The sequence below is a fragment of the Triticum dicoccoides genome, chromosome 6A, assembly GCF_002162155.2.
Source record: "Triticum dicoccoides isolate Atlit2015 ecotype Zavitan chromosome 6A, WEW_v2.0, whole genome shotgun sequence".
In the NCBI taxonomy this organism is placed as follows: domain Eukaryota; kingdom Viridiplantae; phylum Streptophyta; class Magnoliopsida; order Poales; family Poaceae; genus Triticum; species Triticum dicoccoides.
Window position 1 is genome coordinate 179,464,965 of NC_041390.1, and position 16,428 is coordinate 179,481,392.

Consider the following 16,428-nt stretch of genomic DNA (forward strand, 5'->3'; position numbering starts at 1 on the left):
GCGAGGCCGGCCGGGCGGCGCAGCAGCCAGGCGGCGGGGAGGGCGCCACGGGGAGGGCGGGAGGAGAGCCGGGTGGCTGGCGGCGGCGACCGGGCTCCGCGGACCAGATCTGGGCCCGGGCGGGCCGCGGAGAGAGAGAGACGGCGGCGCAGATTAGGTGGCGGCGTGCGGTTCGCCGGGCGCTGCAGCGGTGCTGAGGTGGCGCACTCTGATTGGTCGGAGCGATGTGGAGGGCGGACGTGTCCGGCCGGGTCGGACAATGTCTGGCCGGCGCGAGGGATTTTTAGGGTTTCATGGGGGGAATGAGATCCGAAAACGGAGGGTTGTATATATAGGCATAAGTGGAGCTAGGAGAATCCAAATGAGGTGCGGTTTTCGGCCACGCGATCGTGATCGAACGCTCTAGGACATGGAGCAGAGTTTGGTGGGTTTTGGGCCAAATTGGAGGGGTGTTGGGCTGCAACACACACGAGGCCTTTTCGGTCCCTCGGTTAACCGTTGGAGTATCAAACGAAGTCCAAATGATACGAAACTTGACAGGCGGTCTACCGGTAGTAAACCAAGGCCGCATGGCAAGTCTCGGTCCAAGCCGGAAATGTTTAATCCCCACACACGAAAGAAAGCTAGAAATGACCACCGGAGGAGAACGAAACGCCGGAATGCAAAATGGACAACGGGGGAAATGCTCGAATGCATGAGATGAACACGTATGCAAATGCAATGCACATGATGACATGATATGAGATGCATGACAACGAAAACAACACACGGAGACAAAGACCCGAACCTGAGAAATAAATATAACTTAACGCCGGAAACGGCAAGAGTTGGAGTACAAATTGGGAAAGTTACATCCGGGGTGTTACATAGGCACACCTGGCTAGAGAGACATATCGATCGATGTGTGCCGTAAAGAAGGAGCTGGGGGGCCTACACACACCGTGGGTGAGCGACCTAAAGTGAAAAGATGAATTTGCGCGATGGAGCTGGAGAATGCTGAGGGAGGGTGAGAGGGATGCGGGCGTGTGCATGCACAAGAGAAAGTTAGCACTAGCTACAAAGATAAGTGGGTTGTGTGGGTGTAAAAGACGAATAGAGAACATATATACTTCATTATAAAAAGCGAATTTGGATATTTGAAGAATTTATAATAGTGTTTCAAACTGATGGATTTGTGAATATATATAACAGTGATACACATGGTGTGGTTATGAACATGGTATACTACATTTAATATGTTTTATCTCTACTCTTATAAAAACAGAATTGTTGATGATGGTGTGCCTGCCATCCTGCATTATAGGCCGCCTAATTTATATCTGGCGGATAGCAAGGAAACTATGATGGTTGAAGTTGGCAACAATCATGATTGTAGATTCTTATTGAAATAGAGAAATGAATTCAAATTTAGTTCGACTTGCAGCGGTAGTATAGACATTTGGAATGCACTAAAATGTAGGTATGACTAGGTTACATGCATTATACAGCAAGCAAAAAAATTTAATCGGACATAACATGGATTCATACTCCCTCCTTCCATCTATATAGGGTGTAATGGGATTTTTAAGACCGCCTTTGACTATTGACAAGATTAATAGTACATGAAATGCACAATGTGAAAATTATATCATTGAAAGAACCTTTCACAGACGAATTTAATGGTGTGCTTTGTGTAAGTTGCATGTCATATATCATTGCTCTAATATTTGGTCAAAGTTAGTGTCAAAAAACGCATTAGGCCCTATATAGATGGAAGGAGGGAGTAGCTTTGAATAGCATTTGTATAGTAAAACGGGGCAAGAGTCTCTCTTTGTGTGGCGTGAATAGTTTTATTTTTTCGTTTTCTTTTTGGTTGAGGGAAGTGTGAATTGATTTGGTACGTACAAGTACAATATTACTACACGTTAGGCTTGTCCCTAAAATTCAACCCGCGTCTTGTGATATCCCGAAAATTCAGATATCGTGCTCCCAAAACTCGCGCCTTCACAACCCGCGCCTTGCTATCCCGAAATTACAACGCGCGCGAAAACTCCCTCCAGCTGCCAAATCCCGACACACGAAATCCTCCTTCTAACCCTGAGCCGAAAGGGCCGCTAGTTCAAATCGGTGGGGGGTACTTTTGTATGACACCCTACATTTTGGACAAGCGCGTTCCTAAGTCATGCTTCACCCCCTCCCATCGCTCCCTTTTCGCCATTCGAAATCCCAGGCCGCCATAACCTCTCCGCTCCAGCCGCGAAACCCCACCCTCCTCCATCCGCCACGTCACCGCTGCCCAGCCGGAGCCTCTTCCCCAACGACGTCGTCAAGCGCAACAGCTCGACGTCCCTCGTCCACCTCCCCGAATGAGGATCCGTCGTCCATCTCGCCGTCCCGCCGGTTCAGCCGCCCCGTCCTCCACCTCCAAGGAGCTGCTCTGACGATAGCCTCATCTATCGCGGCTGCTCCGTCCCCACATCGCCGCCTTAACCTGCTCCACCGGAACCGCAACATCGTCACTGACACCTCGGACGAAGCCAAGGCCTACTCGGCGCCACCAAAGAGGTTGTACACTCATCACATCGCACCTTGTCCTTAACTCGACTTCCCGGCGCCGACGGTACTCCATCCCGCACCCCCATGGAGCGGCTACCTTGAAGCCGGCGCCGCGGGCGACATCTCCATGGCGGCTCTCCCCCAGTGCGAGGCCCTTCGGCGGCGGCGGCCATACCAGCCGGATCTGCTGCTGCTGCTCCGGCTCTCGCTCGATCGCTCGCTCGCCCAGCTGCTGCTGTTGCTCTCCCCCTCGTTCGTGCTGCTGCTCTGCTCCGATTAAGCCACACTTCAGTCGACTGAATCGACTTTTGGGTCAATCGATTTACAGGGGTTGGGGGGGCTCACCGGAGTTAAGGAAGAACCACCCGCAGCGGGAACAGGGGCTCTCCGGAGAGGTACCCCACTATCTATCTTAGGGTTCAGGGTGGGGCGGGGGCCCAGAGGGCTGGCCGGGGCGGCGATGGCGAGTTGTTTCGGGGCGGCGAGGCGGCGAGGGGCCGGCGGTTCGGCCGGTGGTGGCTGGCGGCTCAGGGGGATGCAGGTTGAAGATGAACTGCAGGCCCTCCCTAAACTACATGTCAAGTGCCTCTCTGCTACCATTGCGTTCAGTTTCGACAGTAGCATTCAGATTCCACAGTAAATTTCAGTTTTGACAGTTAAGTTCAGAGTCAACAGTTTTTACCTCATCTGTTGTAGTCAGGTGGTTTTTGGTGATGTTAATTTTACATCCATTTTACATCATCTATTGGAGATGCTATTAGAATCCCACTTGAGATTGACGGTGTCTGTCTTGTGCTACTTCCGCCTTGACGCCTTACGGCTCACCAGAGCTGCTCCAACGACAAAACGATCCGTCACAACAGAGCAGTGCCCTGGTTGTCGTCTACAGATTCCTCAGATCTTCCTCCACACCTCCGAGAGCCACCTCTGCCTCAACTGCTTCAACGACCAACCCAATGATGCTGAGGTCGGCACGACTACGGCAAAGAGGTTGTACACTTGTTGCATCACTTATTACTATACATTCACGTCGATCCATTAGGGCTATTTTGGTTCAACGGAAAAACATCGATCCACTGGTTGTTACCATCACTCTAAATTTCTGCATGCTCTCCTTACATAATCTCACCATATTTTTTCGTATGCATGTCAGATATTGTACAGTCATGTTGAACATGTAGAGAAAAATAGAAGAGTTTTGCATGGCAATACAATGTCATGCAGACATCGCTCCATGGTGGGTTCAATGGCAAACCCTCCCCACCCCTCTCCAGATTGTAATCCAGAGGAAGATATCTGTTCTGAGGCGGATTCGGACGCCGCTGACCACTCCTATTTACCCCCCAAGGTGTTTTGCTCTACCTTGGCATGATGATGTTAGTCATATCATGCATATGTTGCCTTGCAGTGCCTACTTTTAACATCATATATGTCATCTGCTTAGTTTAGACATGTTCTGTAATGCCATCTGTTTATTTTCTATATCATATATGGGAATTATGCAGTCTCATGTCTTTTAGCCAGCCATAATATATGTGAAATGTGCAATGCCATCATATTTAACCAGGCATCATATATTTGAATGATATCTTTCCCATCCTTTTCTTCATTACATTTCCATTTGTCGACAATGTTTCTACATTAAACTACTCTTCCTATGAATCAGCCATTTGGGTGGGAGATGGAAAAATCTGGAGTGAAAACAAGGCCTTCAGAGCAGATAGTGCTACCTGTCGAAGCAGATCTCTTGTTGGGTCCCGATAGCTCCTCGGAGATGGATTCAGAGACAAATGACCAGTCCTATTCCCCCACTGAGGTGTATGCTCTAACTTGGCACTGTTATACTGCTCATATCATGCATACGGTGTCTTGAATTGCATAGTTTAGACATCATATACACAATATTCAACACCATGTTCTTAGTTCAGACATCATATCGAACGCCCTTTGTTTAGCATATAAATCACATATGTGAATTAAATGATGCGATTCTGATTACTTAGATAACATGTAGGTGAATTATGTCATGCGATCCTGTTTAGTTATTCATCATATCTTTGAATTATGTTATGCTATCCTATCCAGTTCAGATAGACATCATATATGTGAAATTATGTCATGCTATCCGTTTTAGTTAAACAATATAAATGTCAACTATTTCATGCCCTCTTTTTTCCACACTATCTATTGCATCTCTCTCTAATACAATGTCTGTACATTCAACTATGTTTCATGTCTATCAGCCATTTGAATTGGAGCAGGTGATGCTAGTATCTAGCGGACTAAAAACACGGTCTTCAAATAAAACAGTGCTACCTCTTGGTGGAGATAGCACCCCGGTTGTACATGCACAAGAACCAGCCCTACCACACATAACCCAAACTCTCGCAGATTGTACCCCTACTACGATGGACAGAGAACCAGCTTCACCCAATCTAACCCCAACCCCAGCCGATAGTAACCTAGTTCCTGTTGACACAACACCATCTCCACCACAGAGCTCCCAAACAAGAGCAGTTAGTAAGGCAGCTCCAGTGCCCATAGGGCTAGTACTATCACGGCGAACCCCAACTCCACCAGTTAGTACGCCTATTCCTGTGGAGGAAGCACAACCAGCTAGTCGTAGTTTAGCATCTATCGCATTTGATGTTGTTATATCGTATGTGTGTATCTTCCCATCTTGGAAATATTATACTGAAGATGAAGGAAAATACCAGTTGCAGGTGTTTGTCCAGGAATTATGTGTAAGTAATGTTATTCATGGCAATTACTTTGCTTCGTCCCATACATCCTACCTCCATGATGGTTATAATACAACAAATTTTCCCATTTTTCTCTATAGAGAAGGACCGATTTGGAAACTCAGGATGAGGTAACCTGTGCTAATACCTTTGCTATCTTCAAGAATGCTTGGTGGCAGTATCGGAATTACCTGAAGAAAACATACTTCACCAACAAAGAAACTTATCAAATTCCCTTACGTTCTCCTGAGACACATTTACTGGACGATGACTGGGAACGCCTTGTTCTGTACTGGTCCCAAACCAAGAATGTGGTAAGGTCTATGAGCTCATTTTCTATTTTAAGTATTATATTCTTGCTTCTTACTGTACTCTATTCATGTAGAATAAGTGCCTAAACCTCAAGAACAACTGTTCTAATTTAAGATTCCATCGCTACCATAGGACATAGATATATGTTTGTTTGATGCTTTTATTATGTACCAGTACTTGGCAATAGAAGACTTGGTAGTTTAATCCTGTCCACCTTACTAATGAACTGGTTCACCAAAATGAGTTTCATATACTAGTACATGCTAAACTTGTTATATGTCTGCTTGTTTCTTCTTTTAGAATGCTAACAGAATATTGGAGAAGAGTTCCTTATTAAGCAACGGTAAAGGAAATAATGCAGATAAGGTTCAGGATAGTGACACATCCTGTCTTGGTTTAGTGTTGGAGTTACTGGCCACTACCGCTTGCACAAGCTATTCAAACTCACTGTCTGAATCAGTTCGGTTTCTTGAGTCTCAACTACAAGCTGAAAGACATCGATCAGCTGTGCTGCGACAAGAAGCGGAAGGACTGCGGAAGTCCCTGGAGCATTCAGATGCATACTTTCTGTTACAACAGCAAGCGTTGGAGGATTTTAGCGCCAAACAGGACAAAGCTAATCGGCTTGCTAAGCTTATTGCCAGCATGGTGGATACCCAGGATAACATTTCTTGAGCTCTTCTGAAGTTGTTTCAGTTATGCTCTTGTTTTGCTGCCGCATTTATTTGCACTGGTAGCCAATTTTGACGGCCAGTGTATATGATATGCTACTTTGTTCCCTATATTTGCACTGGTGGCGAACTTTGATGCCCAGTGGATGTAATATGTGTAATAGCCGTGATAGCCTAGCATTCGTTGCTTGCTTATTTATTTCCTTGTTGTCTTGTTTATTTGTTTGCTTGTAGTCATTGCAGTTCTTTTTCCGCAGTTAACTAGTGGCTGCAATAACCTATTTTTTAAAACTAGGCCACAATAACCATGGGCTAATATTTACTGTAGTGACACTGAGCCTCCTACGGGCCGTAGAAACAGTGGGCCTTCTACGGGCCGTAGAAACAGTAGGCCTTCTACGGGCCGTAGAAACAATGGGACTTCTACGGGCCGTATCATCAATGGGCCTTATACGGGCCGTATGATCGATTGGCCAAACATGGGCCAATAACAGGCCACATTATGGCCGTAAACGGGCTAGAGTTGGAATCATCCGTTCATGGGCCGACCATAACGGGCCATCGTTAATAGGCCGTATTTGATGACGCTATGAAAACATCCCAACGTATTAACGGACTACAAACGGGCCGACTGTAACCACGGGCTGAATTTGGCCCACAAGCAGAAAATGATAGTAACGGGTCATAAGTAAACGAATGCTGGAAATGAGCCCAAGAATAAATGGGCTTTGAGAAGGCCGAAAGATAACATGGGCTGGAAACGGCCCAACGGAATAACGGCCTGTTAATGGGTATAAAGTGATACACTATTCATTACGGGCCAGTTTCACCACGGGCCATTAATGGGTGTAAAGTGATACACTGTTCATTACTGGCCAGTTTCACCACGGGCCGTTAATAGGCGAAGAGTTACATAGGGCCTCATATGGGCCGAAAGACGTCATGGGCCATACATGGGCCAGAAGTGAAAACAGGGTGGAATCATATTGGATGGCCCAGATGACGCTACTGGGCCTAATTCGAATAGGGTGTAATGGGCCTTGGGTTAGTGGGCTGTAAATGGGCTATATGCGAACAAGCCGTTGACAGGCTTTCCATTGGCTGGCCCGCCACCTTTTAACCAAGTCAAACAGGCCTCTGTTGGGCAGTGCCACATGTCGACGTATCATAGGTGCCTTCGTCCAATGAGTGGTTGACATCTGTCCCAACGATGAGCCGACACGTGTTTCCTCCAGCCAATGATGATTTTACACGTGGAAAATCCCCATTGGTCGGGGCTGTTAACGGGTTATCGGATCCAAAATCCGACCCGATAGCTTAAAGGCGTTCCGTTATGGTGGATGCCACGTGTCGGTCACCCTTGACGAAAGCACTTCTGTGACGCGCGATTTATGGTCATGGAAGTGGACACTTCCGTGATGATAATTTTGGTAATGTCATGGAACACTTCTACGACAGCACAGGTATGACTATCTTGATTCTGTCATAAGTTTGTCATGGATGTACATGCATGACAAAAAAAGCGAATTAATGTGACAAACACGTATCATCACGGAAGTGTATTTTTTTGTAGTGATAGGAGTGGTCTTCTCCTTCCGAATCCCCCTCAAAACATATATCTTCCTCTCGATTACAATCCAAAATGGGTGGAGGGGGTTGCCTTTGCGCCTTCCATAGAGCGATGTCGGCATGAAATTTTATTGCCACACAAGGCTCGTCTCTTTTGATCTACATCTTCAGTTCCATTGTGTACAATAACTGACATGCATAGGAATAAAACATAGTGAGATTATGTAAGGAGTGCATGCTGAAATCCAGATTGATGTAGCAAACTATGGATAGACCCAGAACCAATGATAGCAAGCAAATAATGTCTTCAGTTAAGAAAATACAGATAATGGATTCTTTACTCTTTGTTTCCCACCCAACATAAAACTCTTAGTAGACACCAGAGATTAACCAGATAGTAGATAGATACTATTGATCATGGCCCCGATTATGTACCCCACAACCATTTAAAAACTTAAGTTTGAACATTAGTTTGCAGCTAACTCAGAGTCTAATCGATGAATAGGACGATAAAGTCGCACGTAATATTAAGCAATGCATAATGTAAGTAGACACGAAACTTTGCGACCTCTCTTGCATACCCGTGTAGTCCTCGAGGTCATCTGCTCGGTTGATGATGGTAATGCAGTTGTCATGGCTACCCGCGGCGGGGAAGAAGATCTGAGGCGGCGAAAGATAGTCTGGAGGCTAGATCCATGCTGTTCTGGACCCTTCTATCGTTGGAGCAACTGAGCCGGGGTGGACGACGACGCAGTAGGAGCGAGACAAACAACTCAAGGTTTTCTTTGACAACTATCTGTAAGAGAAGTAATTCTGTAAGGGCTTGTTTGAATTGGAGGATTCTAACAACGCAGGGATAGGAAATACACAGTAATAGGATAGGAATGCATGTGCAAAGCAGAGAATTTAAAAACACATGATTTCTGCCAATCTGGGTGTTTAGTTCACAACAATTGGAAGATCACAGGATGCAAAGAAGCATGGTGGGATTAAGTCAAACCAGAAGAAAATTTACGGTTATAGTGCTATTATGCTACTATCTCTTAGTCTTGTGCTTCATGAATAGGAATTTGACAAGGACGACAAGTGGATATTAAAATTCCTACGGTTTTTCTTTGAAAGAGGCACTAAAGGAACAAATCCTACAATTTTCCTTTGATCCATTCCTTTGAACCAAATGCATGGATAGTAGTACCATGGGAAACTTTCCAATTCCTATGTTTTTCCTTCACTTTTCCTTTCAAGCACAGCCGATTCTAGTAGGCAGGCTTGAGCAAGGAAAAGCCTACACTCAAAAAATGTTTTTGTGCTACTTCTACTACTTTGCACCCAGGCCACTGCCCTACTAGCTCAACTCCCAGGCCCATCGACAAATGCACAGCTCAAATGCATAGATATAAATAATGATGGCGTTCAAGAGAGTCCATCACGGATAGCTAAGTGGCATGGTACCTTACTGCTCACTACTAGGAAAAGGCCTACTAATGGCGCACCTAATTTGGCCATTAATGGCGCATTAGTGGTGCGCCATTAGTAGCACACCATTAGTATATTTTACTAATGGCGCACCATAGATGCGCCATTAGTATATACAACAGTGCGCCATTAGTATGCCTCCCAGGGGGCCATGTATACCCAGGTGCTTTGGCATACTAATGGCGCACGACAACAAGATGCGCCATTAGTAACTTCGGCATACTAATGGCGCACTGTTTAATGATGCGCCATTAGTATCCTTTGGCATACTAATGGCGCACTATGATGTGATGCGCCATTAGTATGAATATTAGGTTTTTTTATTTTTTAATTTTCTGTTTTTTGCACAGGATACAAAATGTATAATTGGACAAAATATAGACAACACACATCAACAACAGATTCATCGAATACAATAGAAGATTAGTCTCTGAATACAATTCATCATTTTAGTCTCCGAATACAAGTCATCATATTAGTCTCCGACTTGAAAAGACCGAACAAAGATAGAACATTATATTACAAGTGTCGAGACCGCGAGTTTGTCTTCACATTACAAGTCGATATCGATCATCTAAACTACCATCACATATAAGAGAGTTGCGGTCATCATGATGAGCATCATCACGATGAAACTCGTCTTCATCCGGTTCCTCCAACGCTCCCTCCCCTCTCCCGCTAGATAGCGGGCGTATGTAGATTCGGCCTCAGCCCTAGTGGCGTACCCTTTGTAACTGTTACCGCTGAATCGGTGAACCTGTCTCCGACACTCCTCCCAGTCTTCGTAGACTCCGGGAACCTTACCCTTGTACACGACATACCACGGCATCGCAATGTAGTAGCCAAACGAAACGTTAGTACCAATTCACAGACAATACATAAGCAATATATAAGTATGCAACAGAACGATCGGAAGAGAAAAGCAAGACATTAATAGCATCGGTTACATATTAAGATGAATGACTCTCGAAACCAAAGAGACATACTACAAGTTCATTAAAGTTTAATTACAACATGAGCCAATCGATGTTTCATAACTAGACACAGCATCACTGCTTTCGACTCGACTCAAGGGACCGGAGCGTGGATGAAGCCGCCGTCTATCATGGGAGTCATGAAAGAACGGGCGTTGTCAGCCTGCATTTGTAGGATTGTGTCGATGTCACTGTTGGACGGTTGATTTCTGAGGTAGAACTGCCCCGCGGTACGAAGGACATCTTGATGGATGATTTCCGCAAACTCCGACTGGATGCGAAAGAATTCTTGTCTGATGTCCGCGTCCTGGATTGCCGACACGCTCGCGGCCCAATCTTTGAGTCTACTCGGTAGCAGAAGTTGATGATGGTCCCGTACGATTGCCCGGATGTGATGGATGGCATAGTAGGCACCCTTCTGACCGCCAGGCGGCTTCTTGACGCAGCAGAATGTCGTACTGTGGGAGAACACGTGCTTGCCGTACTTACGAATAGGCCTGGTGAAGGTGCCTCCAGATTTGACGTAGCCGGGGAGAACATCATCAAGAACCTTCTTGACATTTGTGTAGTCTACGTTCGACTGACGGTCCGGGTCGAAATACGTGGCCATGGAATATTTGGGGCTTAGGAGGATGAGCGTGCAATGTGTGTCACTGCAGAAAACACGGAATGTTAAAAGAAAAACGATCAAAATCTAAGAATTCATATGTTACGGGGCGGTTGAGGGGAGGACTTACTCGGGAAAGTAAGGCACGAGGAAGTTATCCTTATCTTGGTTTGCCAAAATGACGCCTTCGAGGTAAGAACTCGCGACTTGCCGGTCCCCAGCGCTGCCCAAGATCTTGGCACGCATGTAGAAGGGGTCGACTATCACGATGTCCAGGGTCTTGTCGCGAATGATCCGCATCTCCATACTCAGCGAAAATAGCCGAACGAAGGTGTAGTGCAGCGGATGAAGGTCCAACATAGCGTGGATGTCATCAAACCGCAGGACGATCGTACCCCCGATGGAGTTATCCACAAAGCCCTTGCCCTCTGGCACCTTGGGCGCGAAAACTGGGTATGCCACATCCTTCTCTCCGAGATGCCGCTTCTCCAAAGAAAGAACACTGTCATGCAGACTCCGCATAGCACCGGTTGCAGCATCGAGCATATTTCTCGGTAGCATCGGCCTACCCGCCACATGCACCCTCCTCGAGATATCCTCAGGAGAAGGTGGCCCGTCCTGAGCACGGATCGTACTCGGTGCTGGCTGGCCCGCACCCTTGTTAGTCTTTCTTTTGCGTGCCTTCTTCTTCTCCTTTAATGGGACCGAGTTCTGCTCACAGACCGCCTTCTTGAGTGTGTTGGGGCTGATCATATTTCGCACCTCGCCTATCTGAGGCTCGGTGAAGTCGGCAGCTGGAGGCGTCTCATGAGAGATGAACTGCAGACGACGCCTGTTGCAACTTGGCTTCTCCGCGGTACCAGCTAGATCGTGCATGTCTTTTGTTGGGTTGGGTTCTTGAGAAGGAGGCCCCATGAAGTCGCCATCGTACCCATGATCGGCAAAGTACTGATCGACGTTGGCAAATGTATCGTCGTCGTCGTCGTTCTAATCCTGTGCCATATGCATGTTTGGATCCAGTGGCATAGGGATGTCCGGCACCGTTGCGGCGGTCTTGCCATGGGGCCGACTTGGCGCCGGCACAACTGGCGGTGTTGTCTTTGGGGTGGTGTCCCCCGCCCCCAAACAAATCTGGCTCTTCGGCCAAAGCAGGGGCCAGCTCAGGAAGGCGCTGATGGTCATCACGTCATCATCGTCGGCCCCGACGGGTCGAATCGGAGGTAACAACTCGTCGCAGCCTGGCAGCACCCGAACCAGTTGAACCCTAAACAAGTTGGGTGGCATCTGGGTACCGTGGAACAAGGGGTTGCCCGATTGAACGATTTTGCCCTTGGCGACATCGACCAACTCGTTGTTCACGAAGTGCAGGAGAGTGCATGGAACGTCGGCGGCGCCCTGCGAAAACATGTAGGGCGTTAGGGATGCCCAGTCAAAGGCAAGGAGATGAAGTCCTCGGCCGAGAGAGGCTTAATTAGTTACCGTGATGATGGCGTCGAGCTCGGCTAATGTCGAGGCACCGCCAACGGCGGGCATGCAGTTGACGGAGGGGCCGCTTGCTGCAGAGGTGCCGGCCGGCGTACACTCGGGTGCATTAAGCTCCTGTGCTGGCGTCGGAGACACCAATGCTGCCTCCGCCGGAGACACCAATGGCCCCGCCATCGCGTTCTGCGAGTTGTTGGCCGTGAAGCTAGGAATCGGGGGCGGCCCCTGTTGGCCGCCCGCAATCCACGCACTAATCCCCTGGATCAAGGTAGGCACAATGGCGGTGATCGTCGCTCCGAGTTGTTGTTGCACTTGCTGTTGGACAATCTCCGGAATCCGCGCCACCTGTGCCCTGAGTTCTTGAACCTCGCGCGCCTGGCTTTCCGAGCTGGTCTTTTTCTCCTTTCGCCCACCAGTGTTATAGTATGACGACCATTTTGTCGACAAGCCTTTGCCGGCCACACGACCAGCTGACGTCGGCTTACTGAGCTTATCCTTGTTATTCATTACATTCAACGCCCTATTTAGAGTGGTGTCCCAAGGGTTGCTCTCAGTCGACCCCGCGCTACTGCTTTCAGTCGCCTGCGGAAGGAATGTGAACCATTTAGAAATTTGGCTTCATTAATTAGAATGCAACCATATGGAGCTAATTACGCGGGGGTTTATTCCTTACAAGAACAAGCTCAAGCGCCCTGGTCTTCGGATCCGTGGTAAGCTCCTTTGTTTTCGGGTCCTTCTTGTACCGGGCCCTGACAAAGTTCCTGGTCTGCTTGTCACCGTATTTATCGAAGAGGGGCGTTAGGCCTTGCTTGACACGGTCCGCCTCCTCCTTGTCCCATATAGGCTCCGCCACTCTGTAACCGCCGGGACCGAGTGTGTGTTCCCCTAAGTTCAGCTCCCGCATTTCTTTCCCCCACTTACTTGATTCGGAGTTTGCGGTGCTCGAGCAATTGATCTTGAAGTCGTTGTAGTCATCTTCGGTGATCGAAGGATTTTTCTCCTTGATCTTCTCATAACTCTCACCTTTCTCGATCATTCTCTTCACATTGCTTTTCCGAGTAGACAGGGCCTTGCTCATCTTCATGAGGGCATCATTGTTCACTTTATTCCCTTTGAGGCTTGTGTTTTCAAATTCAGCGGGGAACTTGTATCGTTCGTGCAGCTTCATGAAGAGGAGGTTGCGCAAATTCCCTCGGTCAGGATGCCTCAGGTTCTCGGTGTTAATCGAGACGGTGCTCCGGAGAATGCACCCGAGCTGAAGCGAGTACCCCTTGACTATTCGTTCGGGCGCCGTTGGATTCCCATCGGAGTCCACTTCAGTAACTTCCTCCTTGAGGGTGCGGAGCATGGTCGGGCGCCAGTCCTTCCGTTGCCTCTTTGGTTGGCTGCCATCTGTGCGTGCGCCACCATAATCAGTGGTGGCATCCTCGGCGGCACCATCAGTGGTGGCATCAGTGGGGTCATTCTCGGCGGTACCATCAGTGGTCTCAGGATCGGTGGGGAAGGCGGTGTCCTCATACAAGTGAGGTTGTTCCTCCATCTCCTAGGACAGCTCCCAGAATTTCTTGCCGCTCGAACCCCCGGCCTCATCGTTGTTGGCCATGTTTCTCTATAAATAGGAACAAAGTTTGGTCAAAAAGTTGGTTATTGTCAAGGAACAAGATCATGGTCTCATCATTTAGGGTTTGTCGACACCGAGGCATCCTAAAAGCTAAGCTTTTATCATTGAGGGTTTTTCGACGCCGAGGCACCCTAAAAGCCTAAGCTTTCATCATTTCGGTTTTTATCGACACTGAGGCACCCTAAAAGCCATGCATTAGTCACAAGTACGCCGGGGCACTTGATCCTACTTAATTAACTACTAAGATACCCCGGCCCATGCATTAGTCACAAGTACCCCATATGTCCTATTTTTAGCAAAGTCGTGCTAAAATTCACGGAAAATTTCAGCATGACCTTTGCTGAAAATAGGACATATGGAGTACCCGAATTTGCCGGAACGAAAGTTAATCGACATTCCAGCAAACTCAAGGGCCTCTCGGGTGGACAAGGCAAAAAAGGCCTCCATCACAACATGGAAGATACATTGGCATGTGAAAAAAGGCATCCATTGCATAGGATGCACTGCCACTGAAGCATTGGGTACAAGACTGTTACATGAAAGTAAATGCAGTAGTTGAAGCAGAGATTGGTGTACAAGCAAGAACAGAGCAAATTCTTCTTATCCTCTGCAATTATAATAGGAGCCAATCAAATGGATAAAAGGAGAATTGGTTCATTGCAGGCAAGACTGAGCTGAAACAATCAAGGGCTTTGTCAAGCAACCTTCTATGCGAGCAGAGGGGGTCAGAAATAGAGCATGTATTTAATTACTTTGCCACATACACAACAGAAAAAAATACCATAGACAGTACTAGATACTAGCAAATATAAGGGGAAATCAAATCATTTTGTCTACAGACTACACATTAGCAATCCAAGGAGCAAAAAATACCATAGACAATACAGACTGCACATTAGCACCACACCACAGGAGCTCCTCTGGGTCATGTGGCCAGGTTACTACAATTTTTAGCAACTGTTAAAGTTTACAGGCAATTGCTCTACAACATAAAAAGCTGTGATCCTTTACTCCTAATTGACCACAGACAAGCACCAAACTGCCGTCATCAGAAAAATAAATGGTGCTGTAGTAATAACAACAAATACTGGCATTAATCTGAAAATGTACACTAGAAAAATGTACACATGCCTATCCAAACAAATCACAAAAACTGATTGCAAGAATCAGAATAATGAAGACATTTGTTTCATAACACAAACCATCAAGCATCAGAATAAAGAAGGCAAGAAGAAAGTATGTAGTTGATCACTTTGCACCCAGTACAACAATCGAAGTATAGAACTATACCCAGTACAACAATCAATCATGCCACTATGCATAACACCATGCACTGCAAATACACTAGGTATTTCTGATGCGTAACTCACATTAGCACATCAAAAGCACTTGGACTAGATTAGAACATCCCAAGTAATACTACAAACCATGGACTATACAGATAATCATGATCAAGTTTTACAATCATATCTAAGACTGGAGCTTGCTAATAAAAGGAGCAACTAGCTAATCGTTTTTACCAAAAGTAGGGAGGCTACAAAACCAAGAATAGTAGATAATAGTCCAGGCTGAACTCATGAATAAAAGAAAACTAGGAGTTCATGCAACATAACCATGTATGGACCGAGCTCTAGTTAAATTCTACTAGGAAGATATGCAAACAACACGTAGTTGATAGTACAGACGCACTGGTGCTTGAGAAATCAGCATCAGACATGATATCTACTGATTTACTCTGAGAAATTACTATAGTTTACTCATTAGAGCGGTAGAGAGAGAACAACTGCTACTTACTAACAACAAGAACAAGCAATACTGAGTTACTCTAAACCAATATGTAAATGTTAACATCATCTTTCAGTTTGAATTTGGTGATCAAAAAGGACACAAGAATCATGCTTTCTTTGTGTGCATCTTGGTATCCAACGAGCAAGAGATATGTAGAAGATGATGCAAGCGAGATCATTGCTGAGTGATGGCAACCATAGTTAGTTTTAATTCTGAAATTGTGGTAACCACTATTCAGGTTATGGAAAACGAACGAACTTTTCTTCAGTAAACAAGCTAGTGTACATTTTCAGATTAGTGCCAGTATTTACCAACGCTCAAAATCTCTCGAAGATCACAGCTGTTCTACATATAGGAATTGTATTTGCAGATGCAAGCAATGGAAGCAATGGCCAAGATGAAGATAGAACATTATCAGGGGATTATCTCACAGGAGGGGAGGTTGTGATTAGCCGCAAACTGACAAGAGGGACCTCACCTGCGCTTGGCGGCGGTAGGGGAGCGGCGATGAGGAGGACGACGAGAGGAGCGGGAGAGCGAGCGCGATGAGGTGGAGCCCAACGAGGTCGAGCCCGACGAGGTGGAGCGGCGATGAGGAGCCTGACAAGGTGGAGCGCGACGAGAGGAGGACGCGGAGCGGGAGGAGGAGCCC